This window comes from Aedes albopictus, chromosome 3 (genome assembly GCF_035046485.1).
Source record: "Aedes albopictus strain Foshan chromosome 3, AalbF5, whole genome shotgun sequence".
NCBI classification, from domain to species: Eukaryota; Metazoa; Arthropoda; class Insecta; order Diptera; family Culicidae; genus Aedes; species Aedes albopictus.
In genome coordinates this window covers 378,996,851-379,010,609 of record NC_085138.1, presented here as the reverse complement: position 1 = coordinate 379,010,609, position 13,759 = coordinate 378,996,851, and the positions used below count along the sequence as shown (strand labels likewise).

Genomic DNA, 13,759 nt, shown 5'->3' with positions numbered 1-13,759 from the left:
GATAGTTTGAACGAATCTCTCGAAAAACTCCTAGTGATACCTTTGAAGATTCATAGAACAAAGTATTGAAGATATTCTGGAGGAATTCCTTGTCAAAATACAGGGAATACTCAAAATAACTGGGACAGGTAAAATTTTCACTTTTCAAAAAATATTCAACTCGCTGTAACTTTTCGAAAAGGGCATCAAATACTCTTAAATTTTTACTGTTAGTTCATCAACTAGTTGTGTATCAGTGGTTCAAATTTGGCAAAGAACAGGCCATTCTACACGAAGTTATAAAGATTTTAAATTAAGTCAACTGTTTTTCGAAGTTCATTATATAAGTCATAAATGATGAAAATTTCATTGCATTCGGTTCATTGAATCCGGAAATATAACAGCTCAAAGTTGGCTATCGGTTAATTATACCTTTTTCTAGAATCTTCATAACTTCGTGTAGAATGGCCCGATCTTTTCGAAATTTGAACCACTGATACATAACTAGTTTATGAACGCACAGTCAAAATTTGAGTATATTTGATGCCCTTTTCGAAAAGTTACAGCGAGTTGGAAATTTTTTGAAAAGTGAAATTTTTACCTATCCCAGTTATTTTGAGTATCCCCTGTAGAAGACTTTGTCGTACAATTTCTGATGAAATTGTTTAAAAAAAGTTTTTTTTTTTGTAATTTTCTTGCAACTGGCGGAGTTCTTGGTAAACCAATGAGGATTTTTTTTTAATATTTTTTGGAAAGGTTCTACAAAAATACCTTGGAGAACTAGAGTACCCAGTGCAGAAGAATTTCTTGAAAAATTTCCACAAACGCCATAGAATACATACTGGAATAATTTCTGCAGGAACAGCTGAGACAATCTTTGGAAAATATTCTGAAGCATCTCCTTTTTTTATGATTCGCTGAAGAAAGGTCTGAATAAATCTTGGGCAATCACCGAAGCAAAAACCTGGAAATTTTGAAGAGAAACCTTGAAAGAACTTTCAGAAGAACCGCTTCAGACTTTTGTAGATAAAAATCTGAATAAATACCTGAGAAAATCCTTGAACATATGGAGACAAATCTGGAGGAATCGTTTGGGAAATTTTACTGAGGAAGAATCTCTAAAGGAATGTCAGAATGCCTGAGCAAAAAGTTGTTCTGGAACTGCATATTTCAAGAAAAAGGAGTTCCAGAAGAAACTCCTGGAGAAATTCCGTAAATGTTTCTTCGGAAATTTATAGAAACATTTCTGGAAAAATGTTAAAGAAAATCTTCTGGAAGAAACTCCAATATCATTAGAAAAAAAAAATCATTCAGAAATGGCAGAAGAAAAGCATGCACAAATTACTGTTGTAAACCTTGAAAGAATTTCCAAACGAATCCCTGAGGATTTCAAAGAGGAGATTCTGGAATGAATTTTCAAAAAACGCGTTTACGAGTTTCAAGACATTTTTTTGAGAAATTCCTGGAGAACTCCTAAAGTAGACCCAAGCAAAATTCCTGGAGGAATTCCTGAAAGAATCTTTGGAGAAATCTCCGGTGGTATTTTTTACGGACAAAAATTAACGGGAATGCATTTTGTATGGAGCAATTTTAAGAGGAATCTTCAGAAGTGTTTTTCCTGAAATCATTTTAGAAAATCCGTGTGCATATGGCCAACATTTTAAGCAAAATTTTTAAGAACAATTTGGTTTGATGGATTGAAATGATGTCTATCTGCGTTTCAGCTTCAAAATTTGCGAATTCGCCCAGGATGGTTAAATGCTTCTAACACTTTTTTTCCCGAATTTTTATTTTTCAACGATTTTCATAACAAACAAAATGAAACAATTTTTGAAATTTTTGATAATTGAAGATTGATTGTGCGTGCAAGTTTCTATGTAAAAAAACTGTAAAACATGTTTCTTCTACAACAACCATACTCATATTACAGCAAATGCAAAAAAAAAATAAAAAATAAAAAAATTATAATGAATCGAAAGTGCATAGGATCCTACAAAATGTTTTTTTTTATTCTTCAACCACTTGATCTTATTTGCAACTTTTTTGTCCACTAACGCACTGTGTGAGCGATTCCAATTATCAGCTTCACTTACACTTTGTACAGCGCCTAAATGTATTCTTTCTTGTTCTACTATATCGATTTGGTTGCCTTTGCGCTGCAGTCACTTTTCTAACATCTCCATGGTAGAATGATGAGCATAGTATGAGGCTCGTGTTCCTTTTCCAGTCCGATTGGGGGTCTATTATGAGTTGCCGTTAGTCAATATCCAAATTTCCGGGTCCGTTTGAGCATATACTCAGAAGACGGTCAGGTGTCAGCCGCTCTCGGGGGGAAGTACAACTGACGAAAAATTGCAAGTGCTGCGGCTGGGATCGAACCCATGACCACCCACTTATGAAGTGAACGTCTTGCCACTTCGCCAAGGCTCCGGTATTTCAAAATGGCAAAAGGTTATTGCAACCATAACAAATTGCAAATGTTCCATAGAAAATCAAAAAGCGCTCCATAAAGAATGAACATTTGTTCCATGAAAATGTGCAATGTTACCCATAAATTATTGAAAACGTTCCATACTTTATAAAAAATGTACCGGTAAAACATAAAAATTTCTCATTAAAAGTAAAATTTTGCACCAATAAATATTACTGAAGTGCTCCATAATAAAATACAAATGCTCCATAGAAAAATGCAAATGCTCCATAAAAAAATAAAATTGTACCCATAGAAAATTGAATATTGCTCCATAGAAAAATTAAATTGCACCACAAAAAACTGAAATTGCACCATAGAAAATAGACAAATGCTCCATAAGTATTATCGAACTGCACCACATAAAATACAATTTGCTCCATAAACAAATGAAAATTCTCCATAACTTTAAACATTTGCACCACTAAAGCAGTGCAACGTAAAGCAATTCAGCCCTGTCGAATTTAATTATGAGAATATGCTATCTATGAAAGATTTTCAATTTTTCATGGCGCAATTCATGTTTTCTATGGTGCAGTTTGATAATACTTATGGAGAATTCTTTTATTTTCTATGGTGCAATTTCAATTTTTTATGGTGCAATTCGATTTTTATATGGAGCAATATTCAATTTTCCATGGGTACAATTTTAATTTTTTATGGAGCATTTACATTTTTCTATGGAGCATTTGTATTTTATTATGGAGCATTTCAGTATTATTTATTGGTGCAAAATTTCACTTTTAATGACAAAATTTTATGTTTTACCGGTACATTTTTTTTTTAAAGTATGGAACGTTTTCAATAATTTATGGGTAACATTGCACATTTTCATGGATTATATATTCATTCTTTATGGAGCGCTTTTTGATTTTCTATGGAGCGTTTCTATTTATTTATGGGTGCAATAAATGAGCTGCCTTTCAAAATGTTAATCATGATTTCTTTTACTGTTTTACAGTTTTATCAAATCAGGATCCATTATTCCTCAGAAATGTGAATTTCGAACAATATTTCACATTTTCTATATATTTTTTATTTTATTTCAAATTTCTTAAATGACTGTAGCTAGAGTATGGTAATGTAGGAAAAATATGTTTCATTTTTCCATGGGAACTTTATCATATAGGGCTCATATTTATTTACAGAAACTGTTTTCATTGGAAAATCAACCAAGCATAACTGCCGATACCGCATTACCGAAGGACCATAACCTGACAGCATTTTTGACGATTTAATCCGGTCGGGCAAAGATAATTTATTCGCTTTGTATTGCTGCAAAATTTATCTCGTTCATAAAGAAAATTCCGTTGCACAATATTTCTACTCTCTGGTCTGGTTTTTTTTTTGTTCTTGCTCCTTCTCACCCTCCAAAGGCTAGATAAGCTCTCCCCGACTCTCCGGCGTTCTTTTTCCACTGCCAACCAGCGATAATGACTGGCCCTGCCCCCTCGTGTTTCCCGTACCTTCGTCGTCGTCATCCCGTCATGATTTCCCGTGTCTCTCACTCACAACAGTCAGTGTCGATCCGGGCGGTGGTGTCGACTGAATTATTGTTTTAATTATTTAGATTTAACATGCAATAAACATCGTGCTTAATCTTTTACGCTTCCCAGCGTTTGTTCTGTTGTTTCAGTTGAGGGTTTTATTTTTATTTTTTTCATGCTTCTTGATATGGTTTGCGCCATTGTTTCTCCTGAACGACGACGATGGCGACCATGATTGCGAAAAATTCCTTCGGTGGAAATGTGGTGGGAGGAGACAAATGAAACAAGTTTATTGCATTTAATTCGGCACGTCGTTTGAGAGTGCGATGTTCTGGAGAAGTGCTGTAACGATGTGTGAGATGGTTTGTATGTGTACATACATACAAGATGTGTAAGAACATTCGGGCCACTCTTGTTGTAAACATGCGCCATAGTTAAAAAAAAAAACAGAAATAGAAATAAAAAAATAAAAATAAATAAAAAAACGAAAATTGACAAAAATAAAAAAAAACTTATAATATTAATGTTATTTAACGTTTGTAGGAAATTCTAAACAAACGTTTTGAAGACAAATAATGATAGATCAAATGAAAAATAGAGAGATCAATCCTCTTTCTTGTTATTGTTGAAATGTCTAAACGTGTTTTGGATAACGATTTCTTTTAATTCACGATTTTATGAATTAAGTTTTTTTTTTTTTAGAACATCCTTGTATTTTTTAATTTTTTCCTGGAAGCCTTTTCGGGATACCTATTTTTAGAGATGAATTTTATTTGCATCGGCCTTTTTAAATTATTATTAAAACATTTTGATTTTTAGTTTTTCTTTACAGAAAATATTATTTCAATGATGAAGGAAGCATTTGATGCATTTGCCACAAATTGGATAAAAAAATCTTAAAACTAGATTTTCAAAACTCTTCCAAATTATTTTACCCCTAAATGTTATTACTTTCCATAAAAATAAAAAATAAACAATCAAAACACATATAAAAATATCAGAATTTTTGACATATTTATTTCCGAGGCCTTCCGGCGTCGTCTGGAAGCTGTCCGGTCAATTGTCGAATGGTTTGACCGAATCTTAATTGAATTTGGTGTTGGAATTTCAATTAACTTTTGAAGACATAATGTCTGCGTGCGTGCGTGTCCAATTTAATTGATGTTTTGTTAGATGATTAAAAGGACAGACGAAATGACGACCAACCACCACAGTAGTGGCGCAGTGTGTAGGAATGTGCCTGCCAGCATCGACCACGAAATATACCATACCTTTGCCGTATGACCAGAGGCGTTCCGGAAGAGCAAACCGTTGGCATCTGATGTTCCTGGAACATTGATTAAATTCCAGAGTGGCTATACGGTGAAACACCTGCTTGTGAATGAGATTAAAGTTATCCTCTTGAGGAATTTTCGCTGATCACAAGAAGTTAATTGTAATGAACTATAACTACTACTGGTTTTCTGTTGTTCTTGAAATACTGAACAAGCAAAGTACAAAAACGCTTGTTTCAGAAAGCACTGCAAAAAAAGTCATCATTAAAAATCGCATAAATTTAGCTCCAAGTTGCCAAATGACATCCGGTGCCAGTTGACCACTTGATCTGCGATCTCTCACGTTCGCAGCTCACCTTCGTAGTGCCAAATCCAGATTGATAAAATGTCACCTCTCTTTCACTCACACGTTTCCTGTCCCACTTGGTTGCATGCAGTGATTATTATTATTCGTTTCCTGTCAAAGTGGGTCCAAAGCCGGTTCCGCACGCAGCCCACCAGTTTTTATGAATGAAACCACAATGAAGCAGCACAGCGCAGCGCAACGCGCCAATTCAAGAGGATCTTGAGTTCGAACTTAAGTTGGTAGGTAGGTTGGGTAACCGCTGGCTACCGCGTCCCATCCCATTCATTGACTGGCTGGCTGACTGACTGGTTTTCATTCATAAATCACCACACCACCACCGATCACGCGCAAAAACCATCGAAACCGGTTCTCCTTCTTCGATCGACGATACTTGCTTGGGTACCATTGGGGACGGATTTCTGTTTTCTGGTAGTGCACCACTCAGATCTGAACCGATCTCTCTCATTAAGGGGAATTGATTTTTTCTTTGTTGTCGTCCTCCAACCGAGTTACAGTAGTTCGGACTCGTTAAATATTGAAAATGCAACCAGCGGAAATGTTACAGCAGCGGCGATTGCTCCCTTCTTGAAATATGGGCTCAATATTCTCCAGAATTGTGTCATTCTTCTAAGAACTCTAATACAAAGCTCTTCACCGATGTTTCCAAAATTCAAAAATACTCAAAACTATGGCAAGTATAAGTTTTCCTGGACTTTTTCAGATAATCCTTTATTGCTTTCTAACCTTTTTTTCAATCTAGGGATTTCCCATAGAAATCTTCAGGGGGTTCCGGGTCATTTGGCCGAACGCCATTTGGCCGAATGCCGTTTGGCCGAACGCAATTTGGGCAAAAGGGCCATTTAACCGAATGTCGTTTAGCCGAAAAATGAATGATGAACTTAAGTGACCATGCCACTGTTCTCCGCATCAATACGACTCGAAAGAACAGTCTATGATTCAAAGAAGGTAAAGTTTGATAAAATTTTGATAGTTTCATCGCCAATGAATCCTAAAATGTCAAAACTAGAAAGAATAGCCTATGATCAAAAGAAGGAAATATTTGTGATGATCATAATGGTAGTTAGACTGCTAAAAACTTCCTAGCCGGGGCCCGTGGCGTAGTTGGTCACACGTTCGCTTCATATGCGGATGGTCATGGGTTTGATTCCCAGCCCCGGCACTTGCAATTTTTCGTCAGCTGCTCTTCCCCCGAGAGTGGCTGACACTTACCCTCTTCTGAGCCCCATGGCTCAAACGGACCCGGATACCTATACATCGGCGAATTGCTACTCATAATGGACCCCCAATCGGACTGGAAAGGAATAACGGCCCCCTATCATCCTTGTGCTCATAATTCTACCATGTAGAGTAGAAAAGTGAAAGCAGCAGAAAGGCAACCAGTTCGATGAAGTATAATAGAATACATCTAGGCTCTGTACAATACTGTAGGTACAGCTGTCAATTGAAATCGCTCACGTAGTGCCCTAGTGGACAATAGAGCTGTAAATTAGGTTAAGTGATTTAGAATAAAAAAAAAAAACTTCCTCTGAATTCTTTTGATCATAATTCGGCCAAACGGCATTCGGCCAAACGACCCATTCGGCCAGATGGCATTCGGCCAAATGGCATTCGGCCAAACGGCATTCGGACAAACGGCGTTCGGCCAAACGGCGTTCAGTCAAATGGCCGGACACCCTTCAGGGATTCTTCCAGCATTTTCTGTCAATGATTCCTTATCTGGAATTCCGTTGGGAATTCCTCTCGGGAGTCCTTTATTGATTCCTCCCGGTATTTCAGAAATGCAGGAAAATCTACCGGAATTCGTTCATACATGTTTTCCGGATTCCATCGAGGATTGCTCCCGGGATTTCTTCAATTTTGCACCTCTTGCTCATATTCAAGATTCTTTTATTGATTATTCCAGAAATCACATCAGGGATTTCTTAAGGATTCTTTCCTTTAGAGATTTCTTTGAGGGGTTTATTGGCATTTCAGTCTAGTTTGGTCAATTAAAAACAACTATATGTTTTCTTAACCCGACGTTTCGGTCCTTATTGGACCTTTTTCAAGGATTCGAAAATTGTGTTGTTTTATCGTTAAGGTGTTTGTTTGAACGTCTAATCGTCATTTAGTGTTGGTTTTCGGTTTTAACTTTCCGGAAAACAAGTTTTTTTTTTTTTTTTTTTTTTTTTTTTTTTTTTTTTTTTTTTAAAACTACATCAGTGCGTAGAACAGTGGAACGGATTCCGATTTTTATTCTAAAACTTGTTTTCCGGAAAGTTAAAACCGAAAACCAACACTAAATGACGATTAGACGTTCAAACAAACACCTTAACGATAAAACAACACAATTTTCGAATCCTTGAAAAAGGTCCAATAAGGACCGAAACGTCGGGTTAAGAAAACATATAGTTGTTTTTAATTGACCAAACTAGACTGAAATGCCAATAAACCCCTCAAAGATATCATCCAACGTACAGTCGATCACCCAAAGAAATTTAGAGATTTCTCTAACGATTATTCCAGACATTATTGCTTCACTGATTTCTCCTGAGGTTTCTTGAGAACTTCCGTTGGGTACTAGATGCTTTCAGCGTTTAGTTCTTTTCGGGATTCCTTCAGGAATTTATCCCGGTATTTCTTCGAGATTCTTCCCGAGGTTCTTCTGATGTTAACTTCAAGGATCCTTCAAGAAATTCCTTTAGGTATACCTTCAAAGGTCCCTTTCGCGTTTCTTCCAGGGATCCTTTCGGGAATTTCCCCCGAAGATTTCTTCAGAGCTGTCTTCTGAGATTCATTTGGGAATTCCTCCTGGAATTTCTCCTAAAATTTCTACACCAATCCCCGTAGGGATTCCTAGAGAGATTCTCCAGGATTGCATTCTTCAACTCAGGTAACAATTGAATGTTGTACAAACGTTTTTCCAACTATTTTAAAGCAACTTTCATTTGAACAAAAGCTTAGCAGAAGGGATACAATCCTTTATTCAGCACCTAATCACCTAGTTTTGGTGATTTTAGTCTGTTTTAGCTGTTCGGAGGTTCAATGAGAGGCTTTTTAAAGGCTCAATATGCGCCTCACCAGTATTCAAACAAAATTATGGATTATGTTAAAATAAAAAAAAACTAAAAAAAAAACTTGTAAGCTTGGTTTTACCATTTGCGGCTTTCTATTTCTAGAAAAGATGTACAGGAATGTATATATATAAATCTATTAGAAAACTATGAATTGAATTCGAATCTCCTGATTTATAGTCGTTAACCTTAGCACCCACACCACACACAATTTCATACATACCCCCGAAAACGACAGCATTTCTTGTTGTGTCCGGATATAATCAAAAACATAAGTAGGACTGAGCCTGTATTAAGGCTTAAGAAGCGGTATGGATTCTACGAAATCTTGCTTACATCAGCTGTCAAAAATTAGTTGATTAAAGGTTGAATAGCAGATGATTAATTCTGCATTTTGGAGTATGTTTTGAAGCTGGTTACACAGATGAGTAATATTCTGTTCAACTTGCTTTTGAGCCATGTATGCATTGCTGCTTATGGAGGTTGAACAAGCCATACTTCAGACCAATATTCAGCTGTTATTGCGTTCGGCCACTGACATCATTAACAAGTTATTGTTCGGCTAATGCTTTCACTGTTCAGCATTCATTATTACTTGGGAAGAGATTATACCAGGAAACTCAAAGGGATGGGATTTCATCAGAGATTACTCTAACATTCTTTTGGGGATTGATGGCGGTACTGCTTCGAGGAATTCATTGGAATTATTCCCGCGGTATCTCCCGGAACTTCTTCAGGGATTTTCTACGGGATTTCTTCAAGAAATCCTCCTAGGATGCCCTCTTTGATTCTTCCCGGGTTTAGTGTAGGGATTTCTCTAGAGATTCTTCCAGGTTTTTTTTTTCTTGGATTCCCCCCCCCCCCCCCGGATTTCTTTCACAATCTCATCATTGATTTCTCATGGGACTGATTCCGGCATATTTCTGGGAGATTTTTTTGGGGATTCCTTCAAAAGTTCTGGATCTTTCAGTTATTTATTAATTTTCATTGGGAATTCCTCCCGAAATTGTTCCAGGAAATTCCACCAGGATTTTTTTTGGGTTTACTTATCAAAATTTCTCCTGGTGTTCCTTCAAGGATTCCTTCTGGAATCTCTTAGGGATTCTTCTTGGCATTCTTCCATAAATTGCAACCTAAATTCTTTAAGCGTAGTTGTGCATTGGTGTCATTATGGCCCAGACAGACCCATTGGGCGTGAACTACGTCAGCATGGTGAATTTTAGCTAATGCACATATAAGGTGGAGGGATTCCCTCTGGACTAATTCAGGGATATTTTCCAATATTCATCTTAGAATTTTTTCCAGACACTGGATTCCTTCAGATAATCCTCCCGAGGTTCCTGTGGGAATAACTTCATGTGAGGAAACAATGTGGAAAAAAATATGTAACAAGTATTAAATTTCTTAATTTGATAGCATTTAACCAGAAATGGGTGTAAATCAATTTGATGAACAGTAAACTCAAACGTATTACGACATTCTGAGACACTATATGGTTTGCCCAATGAAAAGATATAAAATTTAGATTGCTGAAAGTCACACTTTTTCAAATGCTGGATGAATGACCCATAAAAGGTTCCCAAGTAACAATGAATGCTGAACAGTGAGAATATTAGCTGAACAATAGCTGGTTAATGGAGTCAATGGCTGAACACAATGACAGCTGAATATTGGTCTGAAGTATGGCTTGTTCAACCTCTTTAATCAGCAATACTGAATATCAAGTTGAATAGAATATTATTCATCTGGGTAACCAGCTTCAAAACATACACCAACATGCAGAATTAATTATCTGTTCAACCTTTAACCAAATATTTTTTGACAGCTGACCCAATCATGTTTTTGTGAAGTCCACATCGCTTCTTCGGTCTCAATACAGACTTAGTTAAACTTATTTCTAATTCTTGACTATTCAGACTCATCAAATATTGCTCTTGTTTTCGAGGATATGCATACAATTGTGTGTGGTGTAGGTGCTAAGGTGAGTGACTGTAAATCAGAAGGTCCGAGTTCAATTCCCAGTTTTCCCACAGATTAATTTAAACATTCCCAAACATCTCTTCTGGAAATAGACGCAAGGGTGTTTTTTTTATCTTTACACAAATAATAAATTCAACTGATCACTGATTAAGCGCATATTAAGCCTTAAATCAGCCTTCCAATGAACCTCAAGTCAGCTGAAGGTTGAATAAAGTCACCAAAATTAGATGTTTAGGAGCTGAATATAGGATTGTACCTCTCGTGCTCAGCTATTGTTCAAATGAAGGCTGATTTGAAATAGTTGGAGTTACGTATATACAGCATCAAATTGTTATCTGGGTTAAAATCCCCGATGTCTAAATAAACAAACAAACCACAACTTTTTCCAATATTTTTGCTAATATTTTTACCCAAACAAATCAAAATTTCATGAACTACGATGACAAAATGACGGCCATCCGTCTACATGCTTCCATTACGCGTGGTGAGTGGAATCCCGAAGGCGGGTGAGATCAGCTTTTATAGAAACTTAATAAATCAGTTATCAGTTATCCATAATGCACGCAGTTACAGGGGAGAGACAAAACGATTAAGACAGGCAAAATTTTCACTTAAAAAAAATGTTGAACTAGCTGTTACTTTTCGAAAAGTGCATCAAATATTCTCAAATTTTCACTGTAAGTTGATCAAAGTTGATCGGGCTATTCTGCTCGAAGTTAGGAATCTTCAAAAGGTATAATTATCTGATAGCCAGGGATGCCAAATGTACAGATTTATCTGTATTATACAGATTTTTGAGCATCCGTACAGATTTCATTTTATATGAAATACAGATTTTTGAGATAGAGGGGCTATTTTATTTTTGTATGGGATTTTTCACCCAAATTTTGTATGGGATACATATTTTTGAAAAGTGCCATACAGATTAAAAAAATCATCTGGCATCCCTGCTGATAGCTAACATTGATCTGTTATATCTCCGGATTCAATGAATCAAATGCAATGAAATGTTGACTATTTATGACTTATATAATAAGCTCTGAATATCATTTGACATAACTTGAAATTATTTACAAGAGAAAATGTTATAGCGATTCCATTTATTTTATGATTTTTTAGTAAATTAATTTATTTTCAATATGCATCTCATTATTTTTTCAATTTATTGCTGGCTATGTTGTTACTTTCATTTAAAACATATTTATTTTAAAGTCAATTACAGGAAATATAAACGAACTATAGTTGGTATCTTGAATAGTGATACGATGTTGAAGTTTTGGATAATTTGGTATTTCTTAGAAACATGATCTAATCGATGTAATTTTCATCCGTGGTAAGAATTTCAAGTTAATTCAAAGCTTATTATATAAGTCATAAATGGTCAAAACTCTACTCTACTCTACTCTACTCTACTCTACTCTACTCTACTCTACTCTACTCTACTCTACTCTACTCTACTCTACTCTACTCTACTCTACTCTACTCTACTCTACTCTACTCTACTCTACTCTACTCTACTCTACTCTACTCTACTCTACTCTACTCTACTCTACTCTACTCTACTCTACTCTACTCTACTCTACTCTACTCTACTCTACTCTACTCTACTCTACTCTACTCTACTCTACTCTACTCTACTCTACTCTACTCTACTCTACTCTACTCTACTCTACTCTACTCTACTCTACTCTACTCTACTCTACTCTACTCTACTCTACTCTACTCTACTCTACTCTACTCTACTCTACTCTACTCTACTCTACTCTACTCTACTCTACTCTACTCTACTCTACTCTACTCTACTCTACTCTACTCTACTCTACTCTACTCTACTCTACTCTACTCTACTCTACTCTACTCTACTCTACTCTACTCTACTCTACTCTACTCTACTCTACTCTACTCTACTCTACTCTACTCTACTCTACTCTACTCTTCTCTACTCCACTATTCACTACTCTTCTCTACTCCACTATTCACTACTCTACACTTATCTGCTTTATCCTGCTCTTCTCTATTTCACATTTTTTATTCCATTATTATTAAACTCTCGTTTACTTTCTGAAGACATTTTGTGATTCTGCGAATCTAATTCGAAAGGGCATGGAATTAAATAACAAAAAGAGGTTGTCAGATCATGGATTTGACTATCAGATACAAGCTTAATCCACTGGGATTCAAAGAACTAAACCAACAAAAAACAGTGAGAAAATTCCTAACCCAATTCTAACCAAATTAGCAACGTTTTTCTTCAAACGCCAACCCGTTCAAGCTGTTAATTCGATTCCCCATCAACTTTTTGCACACTCGAAAACGAAACGATCCAAAGCATATATATCATCCCGGGCTGCTGCTGCTGCTGGCCGCTCGTGCTCGCGCCCGCTACTACTAGAGCTGATTTCAATTAGCCAGTCAGTCGTCCAAGTTGCACAGCGCTTGTTGCTCATTCCTCCTTCCAGCAGCAGAGGTACCCACATTACACGAGCAGTTTTTTTTTTCTTCTGCTCCACCGGGAATCACGTACTTCCGTGCATGACTAAAAAATTGCTGCTAAAAAGTGGTAAAATCGTTTCGACCTCCCCGGACACCACCGACCGACCGGGAAGTACAAGAAAAAAAAACCTTCGAATGGAAACTTTTCAAATTGAATTTTAACTTTTCCGGGTAACTATTTGCTCTGTGTGCTCTCCTCATCCCTCGTGGTCCCTCTTGGAAGCAACTCATTTTCGAGTACCCCCCAACTCCACTCCCCAAGGTGTCCCCGAGGCACTTTGAGGTTCGGAATGCCAGATAAGAATGCATGTTTACCATTTCGACTACGATGAGATCCAGAACTGTTCTTTCAGTTGACCACGGTGCGAGGCGGGAGATCCACACTTGCCCCCATTCGTTCCATGCTGAACCGGAAGAAGCTACTAACTACCAGCCAAAGTGCAATTACTGTGTGAATAATAAAGTTGTACTTGCTTGGGTCCGTTTCGGGGTTCGTGTTTCGGGAATTTCATGGGTCCCGCTGCTGTTGGTTGAAGTGCAAAGGTTTTTTTCCGGGAGCATTCCGGTAACAGGCACACGAAAGGCAAGAATTTTCACACCTTTTGCCCAGCCACCCTCTTCTTCAAGCAGCTTTCAGTTTATCTCACTTGTGCCAA

At 36.8% G+C, this 13,759-nt stretch overlaps 1 protein-coding gene across 6 annotated transcripts in view; it reads left to right on the top strand.

Annotated features, from left to right (window-relative positions):
- Positions 1–13,759, top strand: part of LOC109409926 (nephrin) — an 851,818-nt gene that overhangs the window by 363,787 nt on the left and 474,272 nt on the right. The window lies entirely within an intron of this gene.